Source organism: Schistocerca cancellata, chromosome 10 (genome assembly GCF_023864275.1).
Source record: "Schistocerca cancellata isolate TAMUIC-IGC-003103 chromosome 10, iqSchCanc2.1, whole genome shotgun sequence".
Classification (NCBI taxonomy): Eukaryota; Metazoa; Arthropoda; class Insecta; order Orthoptera; family Acrididae; genus Schistocerca; species Schistocerca cancellata.
Genome location: NC_064635.1, coordinates 65,661,794 through 65,684,800, shown reverse-complemented (window position 1 = coordinate 65,684,800; position 23,007 = coordinate 65,661,794). Strand labels below are relative to the sequence as shown.

Sequence of the window (23,007 nt, the reverse complement as noted above, 5' to 3'; positions counted from 1 at the left end):
TGTATTTTCGTTCTCACATGTAAATGATTATTTACGAAACGTGAAGCAATGTACTTACTCTAAAGATTTATAATGCCATAATCGTTCACACATACACTACTGGCCATAAAAATTGCTACACCAAGAAGAAATGCAGATGATAAGAGCATTCATTGGACAAGTATATTATACTACAACTAATATGTGATTACATTTTCACGCAATTTGGGTGCATAGATCCTGAGAAATCGGTACCCAGAACAACCACCTCTGGCCGTAATAACGGCCTTCATACGCCTGGCCATTGAGTCCAACAGAGCTTGGATGGCGTGTAAAGGTACAGCTGCCCATGCAACTTCAACACGATACCACAGTTAATCAAGAGTAGTGTCTGGCATATTGCGACGAGCCAGTTGCTCGGCCACTATTGACCAGACGTTTTCAATTGGTGAGAGATCTGGAGAATGTGCTGGACAGGGCAACAGTCGAACATTTTATGTATCCAAAACGGCCCGTACAGGAACATGCGGTCGTGCATTATCCTGCTGAAATGTAAGGTTTTGCATGGATCGAATGAAGGGTAGAGCCACGGGACGTAACACATCTGAAATGTAGCGTCCACTGTTCAAACTGCCGTCAACGCGAACATGAGGTGACCGAGACGTGTAACTAATGGCACCCCACACCATCACGCTAGGTGATACGCCAGTATGGCGAAGACGAATACAAGCTTCCAATGTGCGTTCACCGCGATGTCGCCAAACACGGTTGCGGATATCATGATGCTGTAAAGAGAACCTGGATTCATCCGAAAAAATTACGTTTTGCCATTCGTGCACCCAGGTTCGTCGTCGAGTACACCATCGCAGGCGCTCCTGTCTGTGATGCAGCGTCAAGGGTAACCGCAGCCATGGTCTCCGAGCTGATAGTCCGTGCTGCTGCAAACGTCGTCGAACTATTCGTGCAGATGGTTGTTTTGCAAACGTCCCCATCTGTTGACACAGGAATCGAGACGTGGCTGCACGATCCGTTACAGCCGTGCGGATAAGATGCCTGTCATCTCGACTGCTAGTGATACGAGGCCGTTGGGATCCAGCACGGCATTCCGTATTACCCTCCTAAACCCACTGATTCCACATTCTGCTTACAGTCATTGGATCTCGACCAACGCAAGCAGCAATGTCGCGATACGATAAACCGCAATCGCGATAGGCTACAATCCGACCTTTATCAAAGTGGGAAACGTGATGGTACGCATTTCTCCTCCTTACACGAGGCATCACAACAACGTTTCATCAGGCAACGCCGGTCAACTACTGTTTGTGTATGAGAAATCGTTTGGAAACTTTCCTGATATCAGCTGCGAAACGGTACATTTCAGCAGGATAATGCACGATCGCATATTGCAGGTCCTGTACGGGCCTTTCTGGATACAGAAAATGTTCGACTACTGCCCTGGCTAGCACATTCTCCAAATCTCTCACCAATTGAAAACGTCTGGTCAATGGTGGCCGAGCAACTGGCTCGTCACAATACGCCAGTCACTACTCTTGATGAACTGTGGTATCGTGTTGAAGCTGCATGGGCAGCTGTACCTGTACACGCCATCCAAGCTCTGTTTGACTCAATGCCCAGGCGTATCATGACCGTCATTACGGCCAGAGGTGGTTGTTCTGGGTACTGATTTCTTAGGATCTATGCACCATATTGCGTGAAAATGTAATCACGTGTCAGTTCTAGTATAATATATTTGTCCAATGAATACCCGTTTATCATCTGCATTTCTTCCTGGTGGCCAGTAGTGTAATATAAAATACTAATTCATCTGAGTTGCCAGTTAATAGTAGATCTGTTGGGGAAGGAGTGGTAAAGTGGCCAGGACGAGAAAAGTGACATTCAGTTATCTTTTTCCCTGAACGGCGCTGCTCTCTGCCGAGAAATGTTCGCACTACATCTAATAAAGGTACACCACCATTGTGTCAGTAAGACTGACGGAGGAAGCTTGTTCCGTTATTTGTTAGTAAAAACTGATGTAAGATAAGTCATTTGTAATATTCTTGTTGCCTCACTTGCATGGATGGTAATAATTTTTTACAATACAAATGTGTAAACAACTTCTTTTCGAGTACAAAATGTAGTTCCTTCTTATTTATTTCAATTTGATAGTATCTTCTGTGAACCACTAACGCCGACTTTACGTCCAGTCGCGAAAAGTGGCCTAGGTGTTCTCCTCAATAAGAGTCAGTTATTTCCTGGCACATTAAAACTGTGTGCCGGACCGAGACTCGAACTCGGGACCTTTTGCCTTTCGCGGGCAAGTGCTCTACAACTGAGCAACCCAAGCACGACTCACGCCCCGTCCCCACATCTTCAGTTCTGCCAGCACCTCGTCCCCTGCCTTCCAAACTTCACAGAAGCTCTTCTGTGAACCTTGCAGAACTAGCACTCCTGAAGCTGTGAGGGCAGGTCGTGAGTCGTGCTTGGGTAGCTCAGTTGGTAGAGCACTTGCCCGCGAAAGGCATAGGTCTCGAGTTCGAGTCTCGGTCCGGCACACAGTTTTAATCTGCCAGAAAGTTTCATATCAGCGCACACTCCGCTGCAGAATGAAAATCTCATTCTGGAAGAGTCAGTTACTTCCAAAAACACGCTTAACACAACACATAACACTGACTTCTATCATTCGCGATTCAGTCCCTTTGTAACAGTTATAAATTACTTGAATTACATCACTTAAAACTGTCTCTGTTTTGTTGTATCTGGCCTAATACAAAATTCTGATTGAAAACGGTCTGCTGCAGCCGCTTGGTATTGTTTCAGATACTGGGGCATCAAGACGGTTAGAAAATATGTCCGCGAATCAGAAAAACTGAATGGAATCCATTTGCAATGGCACTGGCCAAAGTATCCGCTTCGATACGGAAAATTGGTCTCTGTGTAATACATCAGAAAAATTCTTGTAGGTTCAATTTTTTTTTCGTTTCACTAATAAATATTAGATTCAAATATGTAAGTTTTAGTCTTCTAGCAATAACCATCGTTTACTGAAAACCAAATTTCTCTTTCAGTGGTCGCTTTACTCCCCGCGCCCCCCCCCCCCCTCCCTCCTTCCTATGTGGCCTTAGGTATCGCCCTACAATGGCAATTTCTGCTCTTAGGCCGGTATTCGTCAAATCTCTGTGACAAATATCTTTGACGTGACGCTAAAAAGGGGTTTTACAGTGTCATCAAATTTTTCTTCTAAGTTCAAAATGGGCTACAAAAACAATTTGTTACTATGCGCTGGAGTTGTTTGTACCACAGTTGCATTGTGTGTGCATTTGGAAGAGAAGCGGAGCAAAAAGGGAAACATACTTGGCTGTAGCCGTGGGTTTTAGGTCCAGGTAATAAAAACATGCAGCAGTGTCTGTTACGAGAGCTGCAAGTGGAGGATGTCAAATCATATATAAATTACTTATCGAAATGCACTCTCATCCATTCGTATTGGCTCCGTAAGTGGCTTCTCATATTACAAAACACAATACTCACTTGATAAATGCTATATGTTCAAAAGACAGGCTCGCCATAACACTGCATTTCTTGAGACAGGAGAGAGCTACTCTAGTTTATAACACATCACTCGAATAACACAGACCATATTAACCAAAATAATTCCAGAAATGTGTGGAGTGATTTATAAAGCACTGAAGGAGGAATATCTGAAAGTAAATAAATGTTTTATACACTATTCGGGCAATAAGAACAATTTCTATTTTTGAATAATTTAATTAACAGAATTAGTGTTCCAACAACTACAAAATTAATAAAAAGTACTGTTTAACTTGTGGCATGCAGAGTTCAATTCGGGCAATAAGAACAATTTCTATTTTTGAATAATTTAATTAACAGAATTAGTGTTCCAACAAGTACAAAATTGAAACTTCCTGGCAGATTAAAACTGTGTGCCCGACCGAGACTCGAACTCGGGATCTTTGCCTTTCGCAGACAAGTGCTCTACCAACTTTTTTTTTTTTTTTATTGTTCGTTGAATTTGTTCGTGGCGAACGTCCGATGACACTGGTTCAGGTGATCGTTAATTCGTTCACTCAGTTTTTTTATTACAGAGGGTAAGTAACCCTCTGACCGAACACGCTGAGCTACCGTGCCGGCAACCAACTGAGCTACCGAAGCACGACTCACGCCCGGTACTCACAGCTTTACTTCTGCCAGTACCTCGTCTCCTACCTTCCAAACTTTACAGAAGCTCTCCTGTGAGTACGGGGCGTGAGTCGTGCTTCGGTAGCTCAGTTGGTAGAGCACTTGCCCGCGAAAGGCAAAGGTTCCGAGTTCGAGTCTCGGTCGGGCACACAGTTTTAATCTGCCAGGAAGTTTCATATCAGCGCACACTCCGCTGCAGAGTGAAAATCTCATTCTGGAAAGTACAAAATTAATAAGAAGTACTTTTTAACTTCTGGCATGCAGAGTTCAAAAATAAACAAAGTAGAATGGAAAACTAAAAAAATTGTTTTCGAGTGTTACCAACTCTCTCTACTCCGGCTTGGTGACGATCTGCTTGGATGCTCCCAGATGCAGAGGTGGATGGCTGCAGCTGTAATTGTGGACACAAAGTCGCCTGCAGCATACTCCACCTCCCCATCAGCACACGATTAATAGCACGCATTGAGCCCCTTGCTCAACACCACCCCAGTCGAAACAAGGTCATTAAAAAAAGTCAAAGACACACACCAATTTTGAAGCCATGTTTACAAACACACTACAGACACGCCAAATAGATGTAGCGATAGCAGCGCTCCATGCGGTTACATTTCACATTGCAGTTAACAGGAAGTCGAGCAACTGTTATGACCAAATTTACGGCGAGGCTCTGGATTTGATCATATCTCTTTGACGAAAGACGAGATTTGTCAATGTTCCCTATTACACTGTCAATAAATATACATGATTGTAAGTTGTAATAATATTGAGACAAATGTCACTAGGTAAATGAAACAGCGCCAGATGTAATCGGCATGGTCTAGAGTTTCAGAAAAAATCCGCTAGACGTTGCTACGAGCGCTGACCTGTAGCGTGCAGCCAGTCTCGCGCAATATGGCGTCCACGCAACAGAAGGCGTCTTGTGTTACTGAGTTTAGTCGAACTCAATCAGTGATCGCAGTTCAACGGGCGTTTCATATTCGATTTCGTGCTAAACCACCATCACCAGAGATCATTCGGTGGTAGTATAAACAGTTTGAAGAAACAAGGTGCCTCTGTAAAGGCAAAAGTCCTGGCCAGCCAAGCGTTCCTCAACAAACAGTGGAACAAATGCGACGAGCATTTGAGCGGAGGCCCCGCAAGTCTACGCGTCGTGCTAGCCCAGAACTTGCGTTATCAAAAAAATGGCTCTGAGCACTATGGGACTTAACATCTATGGTCATCAGTCCCCTAGAACTTAGAACTACTTAAACCTATCTAAACTAAGGACAGCACACAACACCCAGTCATCACGAGGCAGAGAAAATCCCTGACCCCGCCGGGAATCGAACCCGGGATCCCGTGCGTGGGAAGCGAGAACGCTACCGCACGACTACGAGCTGCGGACAACTTGCGTTATCGCGCCTGACAGTATGGCGTGTGTTACAGCGTCGTTTAGCCCTCAAACAATACTAATTACAACTGGTACAAGCTCTTCGAGATACTGACAAAGTGAAGCGAGTGGACATCAGCAATGCTACTCTAGAGGACATGGAAGATAACACTATGTCACGGTTGATATTCCATATTAGCGGTAAGGTTCACCATCATATGTGCGTATATGCGGGCGCGAAAATCCTCATGAAACGAGCACGAATGTGATTCACCAAAAGTGAATGTTTTTTCTGCTGTTTCCCAAACCAAGGTTTATGGACCCAACTTTTTTGAGAAAGAAACCGTAACAGAACAATCATATCTTGCAATGCCACAGAACTGGTTCTACATCTACATTTATACTCCGCAAGCCACCCAACGGTGTGTGGCGGAGGGCACTTTACGTGCCACTGTCATTACCTCCCTTTCCTGTTCCAGTCGCGTATGGTTCGCGGGAAGAACGACTGTCTGAAAGCCTCCGTGCGCGCTCGAATCTCTCTAATTTTACATTCTTGATCTCCTCGGGAGGTATAAACGGGGAAGCAAATATTCGATACCTCATCCAGAAACGCACCTTCTCGAAACCTGGCGAGCAAGCTACACCGCGATGCAGAGCGCCTCTCTTGCAGAGTCTGCCACTTGAGTTTGCTAAACATCTCCGTAACGCTATCACGGTTACCAAATAACCCTGTGACGAAACGCGCCGCTCTTCTTTGGATCTTCTCTATCTCCTCCGTCAACCCGATCTGGTACGGATCCCACACTGATGAGCAATACTCAAGTATAGGTCGAACGAGTGTTTTGTAAGCCACCTCCTTTGTTGATGGACTACATTTTCTAAGGACTCTCCCAATGAATCTCAACCTGGTACCCGCCTTACCAACAGTTACTTTTATATGATCATTCCACTTCAAATCGTTCTGCACGCATACTCCCAGATATTTTACAGAAGTAACTGCTACCAGTGTTTGTTCCGTTATCATGTAATCATACAATAAAGGATCCTTCTTTCTATGTATTCGCAATACATTACATTTGTCTATGTTAAGGGTCAGTTGCCACTCCCTGCACCAAGTGCCTATCCGCTGCAGATCTTCCTGCATTTCGCTACACTTTTCTAATGCTGCAACTTCTCTGTATACTACAGCATCATCCGCGAAAAGCCGCATGGAACTTCCGACACTATCTACTAGGTCAAAAATGGTTCAAATGGTTCTGAGCACTATGGGACTCAACTGCTGAGGTCATTAGTCCCCTAGAACTTAGAACTAGTTAAACCTAACTAACCTAATGACATCACAAACATCCATGCCCGAGGCAGGATTCGAACCTGCGACCGTAGCGGTCTCGCGGTTCCAGGCTGCAGCGCCTTTAACCGCATGGAACTTCGGACACTATCTACTAGGTCATTTATATATATTGTGAAAAGCAATGGTCCCATAACACTCCCCTGTGGCACGCCAGAGGTTACTTTAACGTCTGTAGACGTCTGTTCATTGATAACAACATGCTGTGTTCTGTTTGCTAAAAACTCTTCAATCCAGCCACACAGCTGGTTATTCCACAACTTTCACAATTTGATCTATCAGCAAGATGGAGCACCACCGCACTGGCACAACAACGTGTTCAGTTTCCTCAATGCCAGCGTGCCTCAACGTTGGGTAGGGCGTACAGGACCGCGAGACCAGGCTTTACACTCTTGGCCGCCTAGGTCCTCTGACTTAACACCATGTGATTTCTTCCTGTGGGGACATGTTAAACAATGTCTTTACGTTCCTCCTTTACCTCGTGACATTGATGAACTAAAAACCAGAATAACAGCTGCTGTAGCTTCAGTGACGGAAGACACCTTACGCTCAGTTTGGGATGAATTCGGCTATCGGCTAGATCTCGTCCGTGCAGCAAGTGGAGGACATATTGGACGTTTATGATGGATTTTTATAAACTTCAGTCTTTTTCTGATTAATTTAGTATGCAATTTGTTGGTATTAAGCCCTTCTTCCTAATAAATAATTCTGTTTAAAATCGGGTCATTCTTTTTGGCACACCCTGTATTATAGTGTAATACCACCATTAAGGTAAAAAAATTTGGCGACGACTTGCCTAGAGGGAGCAGTTTTCTTTTCAGTCAGCGTTCATTTCCGCTGGAAAAGGCTCGTTTCTAGCATTTGTAGACTTAGAGAAAGCTTTTGACAATGTTAACTGGAATACTCTCTTTCAAATTCTAAAGGTGGCAGGGGTAAAATACAGGGAGCGAAACGCTATTTACAATTTGTATAGAAACCAGATGGCAGTTATAAGAGTCGAGGGACATGAAAGGGAAGCAGCGGTTGGGAAGGGAGTAAGACAGGGTTGTAGCCTCTCCCCGATGTTATTCAATCTGTATATTGAGGAAGCAGTAAAGGAAACAAAAGAAAAATTCGGAGTAGGTATTAAAATCCATGGAGAAGAAATAAAAACTTTGAGTTTCGCCGATGACATTGTAATTCTGTCAGAGACAGCAAAGGACTTGGAAGAGCAGTTGAACGGAATGGATGGTACCTTGAAGGGAGAATATAAGATGAACATCAACAAAAGCAAAACGAGGATAATGGAATGTAGTCGAATTAACTCGGGTGATGCTGAGGGAATTAGATTAGGAAATGAGACACTTAAAGTAGTAAAGGAGTTTTCCTATTTGGGGAGCAAAATAACTGATGATGGTCGAAGTAGAGAGGATATAAAATGTAGACTGGCAATGGCAAGGAAAGCGTTTCTGAAGAAGAGAAATTTGTTAACATCGAGTATAGATTTAAGTTTCAGGAAGTCGTTTCTGAAAGTATTAGTATGGAGTGTAGCCATGTATGGAAGTGAAACATGGACGATAAATAGTTTGGACAAGAAGAGAATAGAAGCTTTCGAAATGTGGTGCTACAGAAGAATGCTGAAGATTAGATGGGTAGATCACATAACTAATGAGGAAGTATTGAATAGGATTGGGAAGAAGAGAAGTTTGTGGCACAGCTTGACCAAAAGAAGGGATCGGTTGGTAGGACATGTTCTGAGGCATCAAGGGATCACCAATTTAGTATTGGAGGGCAGCGTGGAGGGTAAAAATCGTAGGGGGAGACCAAGAGATGAATACACTAAGCAGATTCAGAAGGATGTAGGTTGCAGTAGGTACTGGGAGATGAAGAAGCTTGCACAGGATAGGTAGCATGGAGAGCTGCATCAAACCAGTCTCAGGACTGAAGACCACAACAACAACAACAAGCCCTTCTTCCTAATAAATAATTCTTTTTAAAATTGGGTCATTCTTTTTGGCACACCCTGTATTATAGTGTAATACCACCATTAAGCTAAAAAAATTTGGCGACGACTGACCTAGAGGGAGCAGTTTTCTTTTCAGTCGGCGTTCATTTCCGCTGGAAAAGGTTCCGACTTCCTTAGATTCTGGCCTGAAGCCTCTGTGGATTTTCTGCTTTGCTTGGTCCTCCCTCGCAAGCACAGACAGTGAGCGCTACATTCCTTAAGAACTGTTCTGACACTCTGAGCTCGAATGACGAAGTCTCAGTTATTATTTCTTTCTGGCCAATTGTCTTGTATGGAATGGTTTCGTGTGAGTTACGTTAGGACGCAGAAACCACAGGGCACCTTCAGTTCATTACCTGTTACATAAAACCAGCATCTGTTCTCAGCGTCTGAATCGGTAGCCACTGATCTTGGTAAATAAGACTTTGGTTTTCTAAGGAACTGACACAAAAACTGCTTTGTTAATAATTCATTTACGACTTGAAGTTCTGTAGGATTTTGCCTCAGAGCTTTACAACCGTTGCTTGTGTTTCAGACGTCACAGTGCTAATACTAGTTTTAGAATGATTTGCTATATCGGTTCCTCAGTTAGACCTTGGATGAACCCCCCTGTTGGCAACCGTATTTCAGAACATCCACCAAGTGGTACTGAGTTAAACTAAAAGTCATAAAAAATGGTAAGCCGTATTAGCACTGCTGTAGCTACTCTAAAAATTAAACTCATAAAGTGGAGCCTATTAGAACATGATGACAGGAAGAAATAGAAAACATGGAACATCTTCTAACATGCCGAAATTGATCCCTATACGAGCTCTGGCTGATCAAGCCTGAAGCTTTTGACGGCTCGAGACACAAAAAAGTATTATCGAAGTCTCACTAAGTGGGCTTTGAACTACGACTGTTGATCTTTTTAAAAATATCGGGAATCCGATATAACAATATTTAAAAAATCATTATCGATATATCGACGGAAAAAACATTGGCGTAGTGGCCTATAAAAATATCTGCTGCACATTGTAAATATTAAGGTGACCATCCGTCCCGTTTTTTTCGGGACAGTCCAGAATTTTTTCAAACACTTTGTAACACTACGCTCGGGCGTACGATACTCTTAAAGCCTGTACTATGGTAAGTTGACGGGCTTCACCTTATAAGAAAGGATTTTGGTACATATGTTGACCGCGTGTACCTGAATGGAGACTAATCGGACGTACACCCACTCAGTAAAAACAATGATACGTCAAGCAATTTCGGAGTGTAACCACTCGTTAGGACGAACAAGAAACAACACAGCAGATGTTACCAAATTGTTAATAATACGGTCGCCAGCCTAATTAGGCATTAACTAAGTTTCTTTCCTGTACAAGTTGATGTACAAAACAACACGTAATAACACTGCATAATATGGTAAATTTTTTGAACCAGAAAATCTACTGAACTTATAATTTCACTTTCTGTAATAATGTGGACAAGCCATAAATACACAACAATACACTATAATGTTTACTACAAACTTCGTACTGTCTATTGATCTGATTAAGATCGGGCATAGCTTACCCTAGAAATAGTACTTTCGAAACACACATACAATGTCAATTTTGAAACAGGTAAAACACTGATAAATTTTGGTTTTATATTGACTTTATCTATGCGGGTCAAATCAGTTCAATGCATTTCGGAATTCAACTGAATAGAAAAGAAAAAGGGGGCGGACCCTAAAACTGTTATGATCACTGTATTGAAATTTTGATTATTGAAGTCGTTAAGCACTCAAGATTTCCAATATATGAGTTACTACTCTTTTCGTCTTATTTCCTGCTCATTTAACTACCATTATTTTTGTCTCAAATAATTAAACTTCATTACAAAAACAATTTCAAAATTATCTTCCAATTTAGTCAGACCTTTGTTATTTACCGATATATTCATTAACAAAAAGGTTCTTTAAACATCATTCTAACATAGATAGGTCTGCAGGTAATTATTATTAACATAAACTTTAAATCTTCATCTCGGGACACTCGGATTGCACAACATGTGGAAAGGACCCTGTCTAGGTTAGTTGTGAGGATAATTAAATGATAGAACAGTTCTGGTAAAATTTAAGTTGTTATTGAACAGTATGGAACAAAAGTAACACTGGTCCACACGAATACAGTACTAAAAGTTTCAACCTGTTTGTATCGATGTGGCGGTGGCGGGCGGCAAGATGGCGAGGCACAGAGCACACATACAATCACAGCAATGGCTCTTGATGTATCGGCACTTTGCTTCTTCTTGCCGTCGCAATACTTTTCCGTTTAGTGCCTATGGAATATTGCCATGCTGTATAGGCGTCGGTAACGGCTCATCCGAGGCTCAACGAAATCACGTTTTCCAGGAGAGCCTCCTCGATCCAGAACGTGTTTCTCAGACCGATGCCCAACTCCGACTACTACTGCTGAGCCCGTTATGCCGTACAGCGCCCGTGTGCATTTTCCCGCGCTCGCCTACCTCCACCTTTTACCGCTCCCCTACAGACCGGGTATTCACCAAAGGTTTTGCGTTCTACATATTCTAATACATTGCCTACGTATGGACCTGGCGCACAATTACAACTTTAACATCTTACAATAGTTCCAACATTAGTTACACCTTACTTTGATTACAACATTGCTTGAAATTTGACATAAACATTAACATTCATATCGAAAATTGTTTACAGTTTCTTTAACATAATGGCTTGAAACAAAAAAGAAATGAAATCGGAACACCGATTATACTAATTTATCGAAATTCAGAAGAAAAAATTTATTATATGTACAATAGTGTTGTTACAACTTGTTTGTTCCGAAATTAACAATCATGACCCAATTTCTCCCGAATTAGACATTCATTTCACCTGTATCGGTATATTTTATTATTAGTTTTAGTTATGGTGGGAAATTGTTTGACAAGAGGGTACGACGAATTGTCGAAACCGTCATCAAAGTGTTTCTACTGTGCAAACACGTGTTGGCCGCAGCTCGAACAGCTAATGGGCAGTCAGAGACCAACGCAACTGCGAAAAAGTCGCACTCGAACGCATTCGCGCGCTTGAAACGGTTCTAACCGTAACTCGAACAGAAGAAAGGAGAAATCTGCATATTTTCTGATAGCCATGAAAGAGGCAGAGGAGGTTTTATGGCAAACATGCAGACGAAATACAAAGTAACTCGAACAGACGAACAGTAATATACGCTCTCGTTGACTTTGGCGTCGCCAACGCAGTTTGCAGAGAATGTAATGTATGATGAGTATGTCAGTGTCAAACAGTTCGTAACCACTGAGAAAATCATTGAATGGACTGCTAACAACAGTTCCAGTTCAAAGATGGGTTGAGATGATTTCTCATTTCAGTCAGAATCATGTGCCATTCTCATATGTACTCAATCTAGTGGGGTTTCTTTTCTGCCTTCCTGGCACTAATGCTGCTACTGAAAGGGTATTTTCCCACATGAACAACATATGGACAAGTAATAAAACACAGTTGGCTGTAGAAACCATGAAAGCAATGTTAGTAAGTAGAATAAATTATGATGAAACTTGTGTCGAGTTTTTTCATATGTTGTTGAAAAATGCAGACTTGATAAAGAAAATTCGCAGCACTGATAAATACAGTTGCCCTGACCACACTCATTCATCTTAGAAGGTATTAATAAAATGTAAATTTGCTTTTCTTTGTAACAAATTTAATTGATATTTTGTATTTATTACATTTAATTGAAACCTTCTTCTCATATAATAAATAAATAAATGTAGCCTATTTTGCAAAATTTTTAATGTGTCCCGGATTTGGGCCTAGGAAATATGTTAATGTCCCGAATTTGAGTCCAGAAAATATGGTCACCTTAGATTACGTCGGCATTTCACCTCACACCTCTCTCCCCCCCCCCCCCCCATCGCACAGACCAATCTTGTCAATTAGATTTTTGTTCATCATTTTCAGCAGCTGTTTTTTAACGGAACTGTTGCTGCATATCAAAAATTGCGCAAGCGCTAGTCTCCCCACTACTTAAGGTACAGCGGAATCTAAAACATAATAACTCCTTGCCGGACCCTGTATTAAAGCCTGCATTTAAGAACTTACACACAGAGCAGTAGAGATGGGGGATCCGCTCTTGAACTGATTCATAGAGTTGAATCTTTCAAAGGAGTGAACAATCAGTGATTCAGAAAAAAAGAACGGTAGCTCCAAACGTTTCCCACGGCAGAGAGAGAGAGAGAGAGAGAGAGAGAGACGGAGCATATCAGCAGCGCCTCTGCTGGTCACAGCACAGTGCACGCCACACAACACAGCCAGCGCCGGCCTCTGCCCTGCTTCTACCTTGGCTGCCTGCATTGTGCAGTGCCCCATTGGATTTTGTGTTTCACATATGCCGTGCCGTCTCTGTGCGTCGTCTGATGCGTGCAGTGTCTGGCGCAGCTTAACTTCGCATCGCACTCTGTCGGCGATCGTTTCAGTTGCACGTCCTGCCCTCTGGGCAGTTGATGCGAGCAACAGGACAGAGCCACCTAGCGGATAACATAGGAACTACTTGCAACAACCTGCTCGCAAGGGAACGGACGTTTTGTCTCGGAGCGGGTGAGTTCACCGCTCCCCCCACCCTCGGAACTCGCCCGCTCAACGCTCACCCCACCGTTCTCGACTCTAGCCAGGCCCCCACAACCGCACGAGTGGTCGACTGTGAAGAGCGGACAAATTGAATAGCTGGCCGGCGGCCATTAGAGTGGTAAACTGACGCGCGGATTTCGAATGTTTATACATCGCTTTTGGTTATAAAATGCCTTCCCTAGAGTTAGGTCACAAACATAATGCCTCATTTAAATACGTTACTACAATATAGTTTTTAATTTATGAACAAACAGCAACTAGTCACTGTTTATGACTTTATGTTACGTAGTACATGGAATCTGCCGTAGCTAAAAGTTATGCACTGGACCCCTAGCATTTTTCGTAGTTCATTTACGATAGATGTACGCAAAATGCATCAAAATACTCGAAGATTTGCCCACTATGTTAATAGATATTTTCTGACTCTACCTTGCTTTAGAAAGTGCGTTATATATGGCGTAGTGCTTTGGCAACTCACGACCAAATTATCAAGTTTCTACCTAACCTAGACCATGAAAACACTACCGATCAGCCAGCTACAACAAACAAGACTTCAGGCAGGCATCCAGTATCGCATTAGTCACAATATTTACTTTCGAAGATGTACACTTTAGTTTATATGTGTGGTTTTTTCATATAATAAATAAAACTCAACAACTGTTCCATCGAGAGAAGTTGTGAAATCAGATTACAATTACACACATTCAGTTGCATTTTATAACGATAAAAAGCCTGCTAACTCAAATTTCGTGTTGCTTGCAACTCAACTTTTATAGTTGAAATAAAATGTGGTTCACAAAGAAAAATTTATCTTCTGCTGTATATGGTCTGGAAAACGAAAGATGGATGGAACAGCATCATCTTTCAGCTTTCTGCGATTTACGTAATTTTCAAGGAAACAACTTTCTTCAAAATGATCGGAACATATAAAATGGTATTCTGTCGGTCGGAAATCTTGCCTCCTGACAGCGTGTAACCATTTTTGTAACAGCTGTGGTTTTGAGAAAGGAAACCTGCAAATATATGCACAGACATTATGCTAATACCGTGTTACAAAAACATTTACTAAGCAAGTGCACTGACATACAAAACAACTTAAAATATCCACATACCTGTGATATGTAATATTCGTTCCTTTCTCGAATTTATTTGTACAATTAATCGCTGCACAACTCTTCACCATTGTACTTCTTTTGATTGGAACGCACAGACAGTAGAATTACGAGTAACAAATACTGTATGTACGCCCCAACAAATATACAACGATGAATCAGGGTCTTCATAAACAACAGTACTACACAACACTTCAGACTACAACCACCATAATGGCGTCCAGCCGAAGGTTCAAATTGTCCCGCGACTGCAGCGCCATCAGTGAGTCTAGTTATTATTTACAAGGTCTTTGACTCTAGCCAGAGCGTTGAGCAAAGCAACTCACGTGTCACTCTGGTCTCTGCGGTCTCAGCTCATGCAGTAATACAGCTCGCGGCTCTACCTGCTCGACTCAGTGCTTCTGCATCGGAGTTCGTCTCTACTGGATATTGTTCTTCGTAGTAATACCGCTATGTATATTACATTATTATGTTATGTATACATCATTTGTTTTTATTTTATTTGTTTAGACTGATCAGATTAGGTTCCTGACGACTCCTCTTACTATAGGATTTTTATTATGGACACTCGAATTTACGCTTTAATTACGAGCGAACCGATAAACGTATCGCAAAATGTGATACACCAATATTTTCCTTGTTTTATTCTGCATAAGGCTATATGCAACACTTCCGTTTTACAGTCAAATTTATATTTTTTTTCTTATTCTGGTACGGATTTTGCGATTTTAGGCATCTTCGGAAGGAAACATTCACTTTAAAAATATATGGCTTGCAATGTATTTGTATGAGGTTAATGAAATTTTAATACATTATAGCCAAATATATTGTTAATGTAAATCTCAAGTTACAACATTTTCCGATCACCCAAAAAACCACGATAGTGCAAAATAAATCAATAATCAAAAACTTTGTCATATCGTGGAAATTTCAATAAACAATACAAAATTCTTACTCATTATCTGTGTTACTTCAAAATAGGATCAAATAAGATCAAAATACAGGTATAGTACTGGAATAAACCAAGTTTAAAGGGCAATGTGCCTTCTATTTATTTTCTATTGTAAATGAGTGGTGAGTCATGAAAAAGAGCTAATTCATTTCAGGGAGTGAACAGTTCTGATTCGATCTCTGAAAAGAACAGTTTTGCCCATCTCTACAGAGCAGTAGAGGAGACCAAGAGATGAAAACAGTAAGAGGTCTCTTTAAAAAATTCGGGAAATCGGCAATTGCGCGCCAGTGGTGTGTTGGAGCGCAATGCTGTTAGGATTCCTGCACACGCCTGCGTTTAATGTGCAACTGCTGGAAGTTTCATTGTTGCCTGTCTGTTAGTAATTGTTCAGTGCTGTATTGAGCAGAACGTTGTGTCACACAGTTTGCGAATTTCGAAATGGCAGAGTTAGGGGAGCAACGCGTTTGGATTAAAGTGTTTGCCTGAAACTCAAGAAAACCATTACAGATACACAGTGGCGGATTTACATATTGGCCCACTAGACACGGGCTAGGGGCGGCACCTTAAGGGAGGCGGCATTTTTTGCTCTGTACTCATTTTAATCTTTTACGTTTGAAATTAACTGCGCTTACAAACAACAAAAAATTTTAATATTGTTAAAGAACTTGCTAGTTTAAATAAGCCTTAAGAACGAAATTCGACAATACAAGATGGGAAATATGCATAGTTCACTACGTGACTGAATGGGAATTTAACATTGGGTTTCTGTCTGGTATCATCTACATAATTGTTCAAAATATTTTGAAGTAAGCTGTCAGGATAACAATCTACAATACAATGTTTGAAACGTTATTATTTCGAGAATGTTGTCACCTTCTACTTAACCCTACCGTATTTTCCGCTTGAAAATACCGGAACCCCTGAAAAGCTGTGATAAACTAATCAGCAGTTTCTTAAATACTGTAACATACCTGGGCCTCAGTATGTAAAACCCGCCTCTACTTAAATTTCTTGTAGAAATTACGGGGAAGTATCAAGTCAAGCCTCCATTACTGTAATTTATGTAAAAGCTCTGTGGTCTTCAATATCTGAGCTCCCGTTTAACAAAACATGTTGATACTGGGAATGTCCTACATTTTTAAACACATGTTTATACGAAAATAACATAAGAAGTATATCTGATAATGTGTGAAATACACTTCACAACAATTAAAAAAATTTATTTACTTAGTTACTTTTTTTAGCGAAAAAGGAAGGAGAAACCCACTTTCGTTTGTCTCATTTATTGATCTGCAGCCTGCACGATATTAAAGTTCCCACTCTGAGCAATCGAATAGTACGTGGCATTGCAAATCTTATATTAAACTTCTTTATTTTATGTTGGGACAAAACGTGCATTTGCGTGTAGACATAACAGCAGCATTCACACAAATGACAACACACTACATCAACTGCCAACATGACTACTTAAATTTTGTAGTCTGACCACAAAAACCGCTAAAATGTTATAAGAATAAGTGGGATAAGAGTCGATCCGGCACACTTCACTGCAAGAAAATCCAAAAATTATTTGCTTTTTAAATTACAAAGACATTTTAAGAATATTCAGAACATATTAGCATCCCAGCTAAAATTCTGGCGACGTGGGAAACAAGCCAAAAAAAGGGACTGTCCCGTTTTCTTTACGAGACGAAATCCAGCCGGCAAGTGTGCTTCTACTGTTCCCTGACAACAGAGAAACGGGCAACAATGAAATTGATTTATTCTGCAGTGTCGTTCTTTCTTAGCACTAGAGATGGGCAAACTGAAACACGTAACTGTTTCGAAACAAATGAAACAATACAATGTAATGTTTCCATACCCTGTTTCGAAACAGTGAAACAGTTTGTGTTTTGTAATCTAATAAACCTAGACTTTTATCATCTTGAATGTCTACTGTATAGGTATGTCCATATAAACACAAATGAGGTGCGAGAGCGCTAATCATATCGCAGAAATTATGAAACTATCACTTAGGCGTCTTGGCAGTTTCGTATTTCATGCAGCAAATGCGCTGCTTTCGTGTCGTGTGACTTTCATACTTTTCAATTGGCTGAGGACAGCCATAGCTGAAGACAGAAGAACCACCACGAACGGAACTGGAGGTGGGAGCGAACTGCAGAAACAACGGATATGGTACTGGGATTCCCATATTCCGCTAGTATGGGAATATACCCATCCTGCTAATTCCCATGCACACAAAGGGAATCATTGTGAATAATAGGCACAGTGACTATAGACTCACAAATAATGCCAAATAATTCGAATAAATAACAAAATATAACAGAAAATTTTTTGTCTTTCAAGGTGTTTCGAACCGTCACTATAAATTCACCATGCTTCCCAGCCCTTCCCGTTCACCATTACACTATCAGTGATATGTCAAACAGATTGCTTGCAATTATACCTACATTAAATTTATGTATATGTATAATAACTGTCACTCTACGCCTTTTTTTTATTCAAAATGTTCTAGGCTTACTTGCGGTTCTTAATATGATTACTGTACTTGAACAGAGAAACGTATGTTATAAAAAAAGTGTAATTTAACTGAATGATTTTCACATATTTATTATTTTGAATGTGAATAGTATGTGTTGTTTTATTGTTCGGTTAGTGTTTATAAAGCAAATGTTACGCCATTTCGGAATAGAACAGTCATCTAGAAACGAAGCTTTATTTTCGGATATCTTAAGCTTCATGCTATTGCTTGTCAAAACGATTACGACACTCTTGAAAGTGTTTCACGAAGAGGTATGTTGTGTTTCAGTACCTGTGCCGAGCCCGAATCTCGTACGACACAGAGCGGAATGAAACATCACTGTTTCGATACAATCAGTCCGTTCCAAGCACAGGTGGACTGAAACAGCCTTATTTTGAAACAACGATACAGTTTCTGTGTCTGGCTCGAGATCGAATCTGGTCCGGATATCCGAGACAGGGGCGGAATGAAACACCACTGTTTCGAAACAGTGAACCACAGCCATTCCGAAACACTGAAACAGTTCCACGTATCGATACACTGTATCGAAACATAGAAACAGTGACCAAGTCTACTTAGCACAGTTACGTCGAGTAATCCGAGTTGGTCAGTACATCACCCCATGTTTAAAGAAAAAATCTTTGTGCTCGTGTGCCGTGTTTAAAGTAAAAAGCGTTGTGCCCATGTGCGATGTAGTACAATTGGAACTGGATACAGGCTTTCTGTCTTTCCTTTTACAATTTTTTTCTTTTGTTTTGACTGTTGGTTGACAATTTTGTAAGCGCCTTAACATGAGTAACAGTGAAAAAAGCAAACGTACAAAATTAAGTGGGGGGGGGGGGGGGCGGCATTTAGGAAATTATCGAAAGAAAGCCTAGAACGAGAAGCCAATGTTCTAAAAACGCCTGGCAGAGTAGACAAATTTTTCGCAAAAAAATGTGGCTGGTTCGACTTCGAATTAAAGTAGTACGGATGATATTTCTGGCGCTGCAGCTGTTGTATAAGAAGCAAGTACAGACGAAACAAAAGTTAAAAATGAAGAAAAACAAATTGTTCCTGATTTCCAGTTTCACGAAAAACTAAGTGTCGAGTCAGACATTGCAAAAAGATATAACCTCGTTAGTGATGATCCTGCGGAACGGTGTGTCAATCAATCAACAATCGACATTCTCTTAGACTCGCATTCGGGAGGACGACGGTTCAATCCCGCGTCCGGCCATCCTGATTTAGGTTTTCCGTGAGTTCCCTAAATCGCTCCAGGCAAATGCCAGGATGGTTCCTTCCAAAGGGCACGGCCGACTTCCTTCCCCGTCCTTCCCTAATCCGATGCGACCGATGACCTCGCTGTCTGGTCTCCTTCCCCGAAACAACCAACCAACCGACATTCTCTTACAACGTGGCAATAATCAAATTTGTAACGGTGATTTCTCTAATTCAAGAAGATCAATAGGCGATAAAACCACATATTTGAACAAAAACGTATTTTACCGTAAACTTTTAAATGGTGAATCAACTGTGCGTGATTTTCTAGTTTACTCGTGTAGCCCCGGTGCTGTTTTTTGTGTACCATGTAAATTGTTCGGAGGTAAGGCCGCGATTGCTACTAATGATATTGCAGATTGGAAAAATATTTCTAATATTTTATCTCATCATAAGAATTCACTTGGACACAAAAATTCTGAGTTATCACTATTAACAAGAAAAACGTCAATTGGAACAATAGATAACCATTTCGAGTCATATGTTGAGACACAAGAAAAGTTCTGGCGCAGTGTGTGGAAAAGGGTGTTTGCAGTAGTGAAGAAGCTAACAAATCGTGGACTTCCCCAGTCAATTTATGATGTCTCTTGAACCTATAGCCGAGTTTGATCATTTTGTCGCAGAGCACATTGAACGATATGGAAATCCAGGGCCAAGGACATAAAAGTTATATTTCTTCAACAATCTGTGATGAAATAATAGAGCTTCTTTCTGAACGAATAAAAAGAATTATCATAAGTAAAATGAAACAGGCTAAATACTATTCCATAATAGTAGATTCTACTGCGGACATTTCACATATTGATCAATTATCTTTCATATTAAGATATGTGAACGAGAATGGTGAACCTGTTGAACGTTTTCTTCTGCTTTTACCAAACCCGGGACACAAGTACGAAAACTTAGCTGAGGCCGTACCAAAAGTCCTGTATACAAATTCTCTTGATATTACTGACCGTAGAGGCCAGTCATATAACAAAGCAAGAAATACACTCCTGGAAATTGAAATAAGAACACCGTCAATTCATTGTCCCAGGAAGGGGAAACTTTATTGACACATTCCTGGGGTCAGATACATCACATGATCACACTGACAGAACCACAGGCACATAGACACAGGCAACAGAGCATGCACAATGTCGGCACTAGTACAGTGTATATCCACCTTTCGCAGCAATGCAGGCTGCTATTCTCCCATGGAGACGATCGTAGAGATGCTGGATGTAGTCCTGTGGAACGGCTTGCCATGCCATTTCCACCTGGCGCCTCAGTTGGACCAGCGTTCGTGTTGGACGTGCAGACCGCGTGAGACGACGCTTCATCCAGTCCCAAACATGCTCAATGGGGGACAGATCCGGAGATCTTGCTGGCCAGGGTAGTTGACTTACACCTTCTAGAGCACGTTGGGTGGGACGGGATACATGCGGACGTGCATTGTCCTGTTGGAACAGCAAGTTCCCTTGCCGGTCTAGGAATGGTAGAACGATGGGTTCGATGACGGTTTGGATGTACCGTGCACTATTCAGTGTCCCCTCGACGATCACCAGTGGTGTACGGCCAGTGTAGGAGATCGCTCCCCACACCATGATGCCGGGTGTTGGCCCTGTGTGCCTCGGTCGTATGCAGTCCTGATTGTGGCGCTCACCTGCACGGCGCCAAACACGCATACGACCATCATTGGCACCAAGGCAGAAGCGACTCTCATCGCTGAATACGACACGTCTCCATTCGTCCCTCCATTCACGCCTGTTGCGACACCACTGGAGGCGGGATACACGATGTTGGGGCGTGAGCGGAAGACGGCCTAACGGTGTGCGGGACCGTAGCCCAGCTTCGTGGAGACGGTTGCGAATGGTCCTCGCCGATACCCCAGGAGCAACAGTGTCCCTAATTTGCTGGGAAGTGGCGGTGCGGTCGCCTACGGCACTGCGTAGGATCCTACGGTCATGGCGTGCATCCGTGCGTCGCTGCGGTCCGGTCCCAGGTCGACGGGCACGTGCACCTTCCGCCGACCACTGGCGACAACATCGATGTACTGTGGAGACCTCACGCCCCACGTGTTGAGCAATTCGGCGGTACGTCCACCCGGCCTCCCGCATGCCCACTATACGCCCTCGCTCAAAGTCCGTCAGCTGCACATACGGTTCACGTCCACGCTGTCGCGGCATGCTACCAGTGTTAAAGACTGCGATGGAGCTCCGTATGCCACGGCAAACTGGCTGACACTGACGGCGGCGGTGCACAAATGCTGCGCAGCTAGCGCCATTCGACGGCCAACACCGCGGTTCCTGGTGTGTCCGTTGTGCCGTGCGTGTGATCATTGCTTGTACAGCCCTCTCGCAGTGTCCGGAGCAAGTATGGTGTCTCTGACACACCGGTGTCAATGTGTTCTTTTTTCCATTTCCAGGAGTGTATGTCAGGAACCTACATTGGTTCGCAGGCACACATTAAAGAACGAAATCCGAAAGCGCATTATGTGCCTTGCGCAGCAAATTCTTTGAATTTAATCGGCACTAGTGCTGCAAGGTGCTGTCGGGAAGCATGTTCATTTTTCAATGTAGTGCAAAACCTTTATTACTTTTTCTCTGTTTCTACACAGCGCTGGTATAAATTTCTTTCCTTTCATGAAACCAGGAAGCAAAACGGTAAAAAGTTTATCAAAAAAATCGTTTATCAGCAGGTGAGGAAGCGCGTGTAAGTCTGTATGAAAACTGGGAGGACGTTATCAATGCCCTTACACATATTGCCAATAATACTTTTGAAAAACCACTTGTGCGAAATGTAGCTTCAGCTTTATTAAATCAACTCAGCAGACTAGAAACAGTATTCATGCTGACAGGTTGGAAGGACATGCTCCGGAGATTTAATAGTGTAAAACTGAAATTGCAAAGTGTAAATATTGATACTAAAATAGTGCATGAATTATATGAATCACTTGTAGGATTTATTGTGTCTATCCGTGGCATGTTCGACTATTATGAAAATAAATCCATGGAGATTGTGACTGGATATAGACTATCAATGCACCTATAAAAGATGACGAAACCGCAAACTTCATGATGACGAAGAAGTGGACTTTGAAGAAGTTTTTCTGACTGGAAGGGAGAAATTTAGTGTCGAAACATTTTTCCCAGTACTCGACAACTTGTACGCCGAATTAGTGAGGAGAAAGGAAAGCTATAGAACATTGTTGGACTCCCTCACAGTTGTCAGTGACCTTAAGAACAGTTCACATGACGATATTGCTGAACGTGCAGCAAACTCCAAGCGTCATATGACACAGATTTAGATACTTCCTTCCCAAGTGAATGTGTACATTTCGCGGAACTTTTGATACCTTCTGAGACTAGTGATATACCAGTCGAAATGAGTAAACTTTTACGAAAAGAGAGATTACAGTCCGTGTCTCCGAATGCTGACATTGCACTTAGAATATGTCTATGCATGGCACTTACAAATTGTTCAGCAGAACGCTCGTTTTCGGCACTTAAAAGACTGAAATCATACCTACGTTCTACGTTGTCTGAGGAGAGATTGAACTCCTTGTCGATTCTTCACATCGAAGCCGACTTCCTAACTGATATAGCCGGCTGAACTATGAAGGTATGATCAATGAATTTTCCGCCGTCAAAGCCAGACGCAAACTTTGCTGACT

The 23,007-nt window shown here is 42.0% G+C and overlaps 1 protein-coding gene across 1 annotated transcript in view; it reads left to right on the top strand.

Annotated features, from left to right (window-relative positions):
* The window catches only part of LOC126106114 (homeobox protein H2.0-like), a 107,137-nt gene that overhangs the window by 270 nt on the left and 83,860 nt on the right, over positions 1 to 23,007 (top strand). The gene's annotated exons all lie outside the window — the stretch shown is intronic.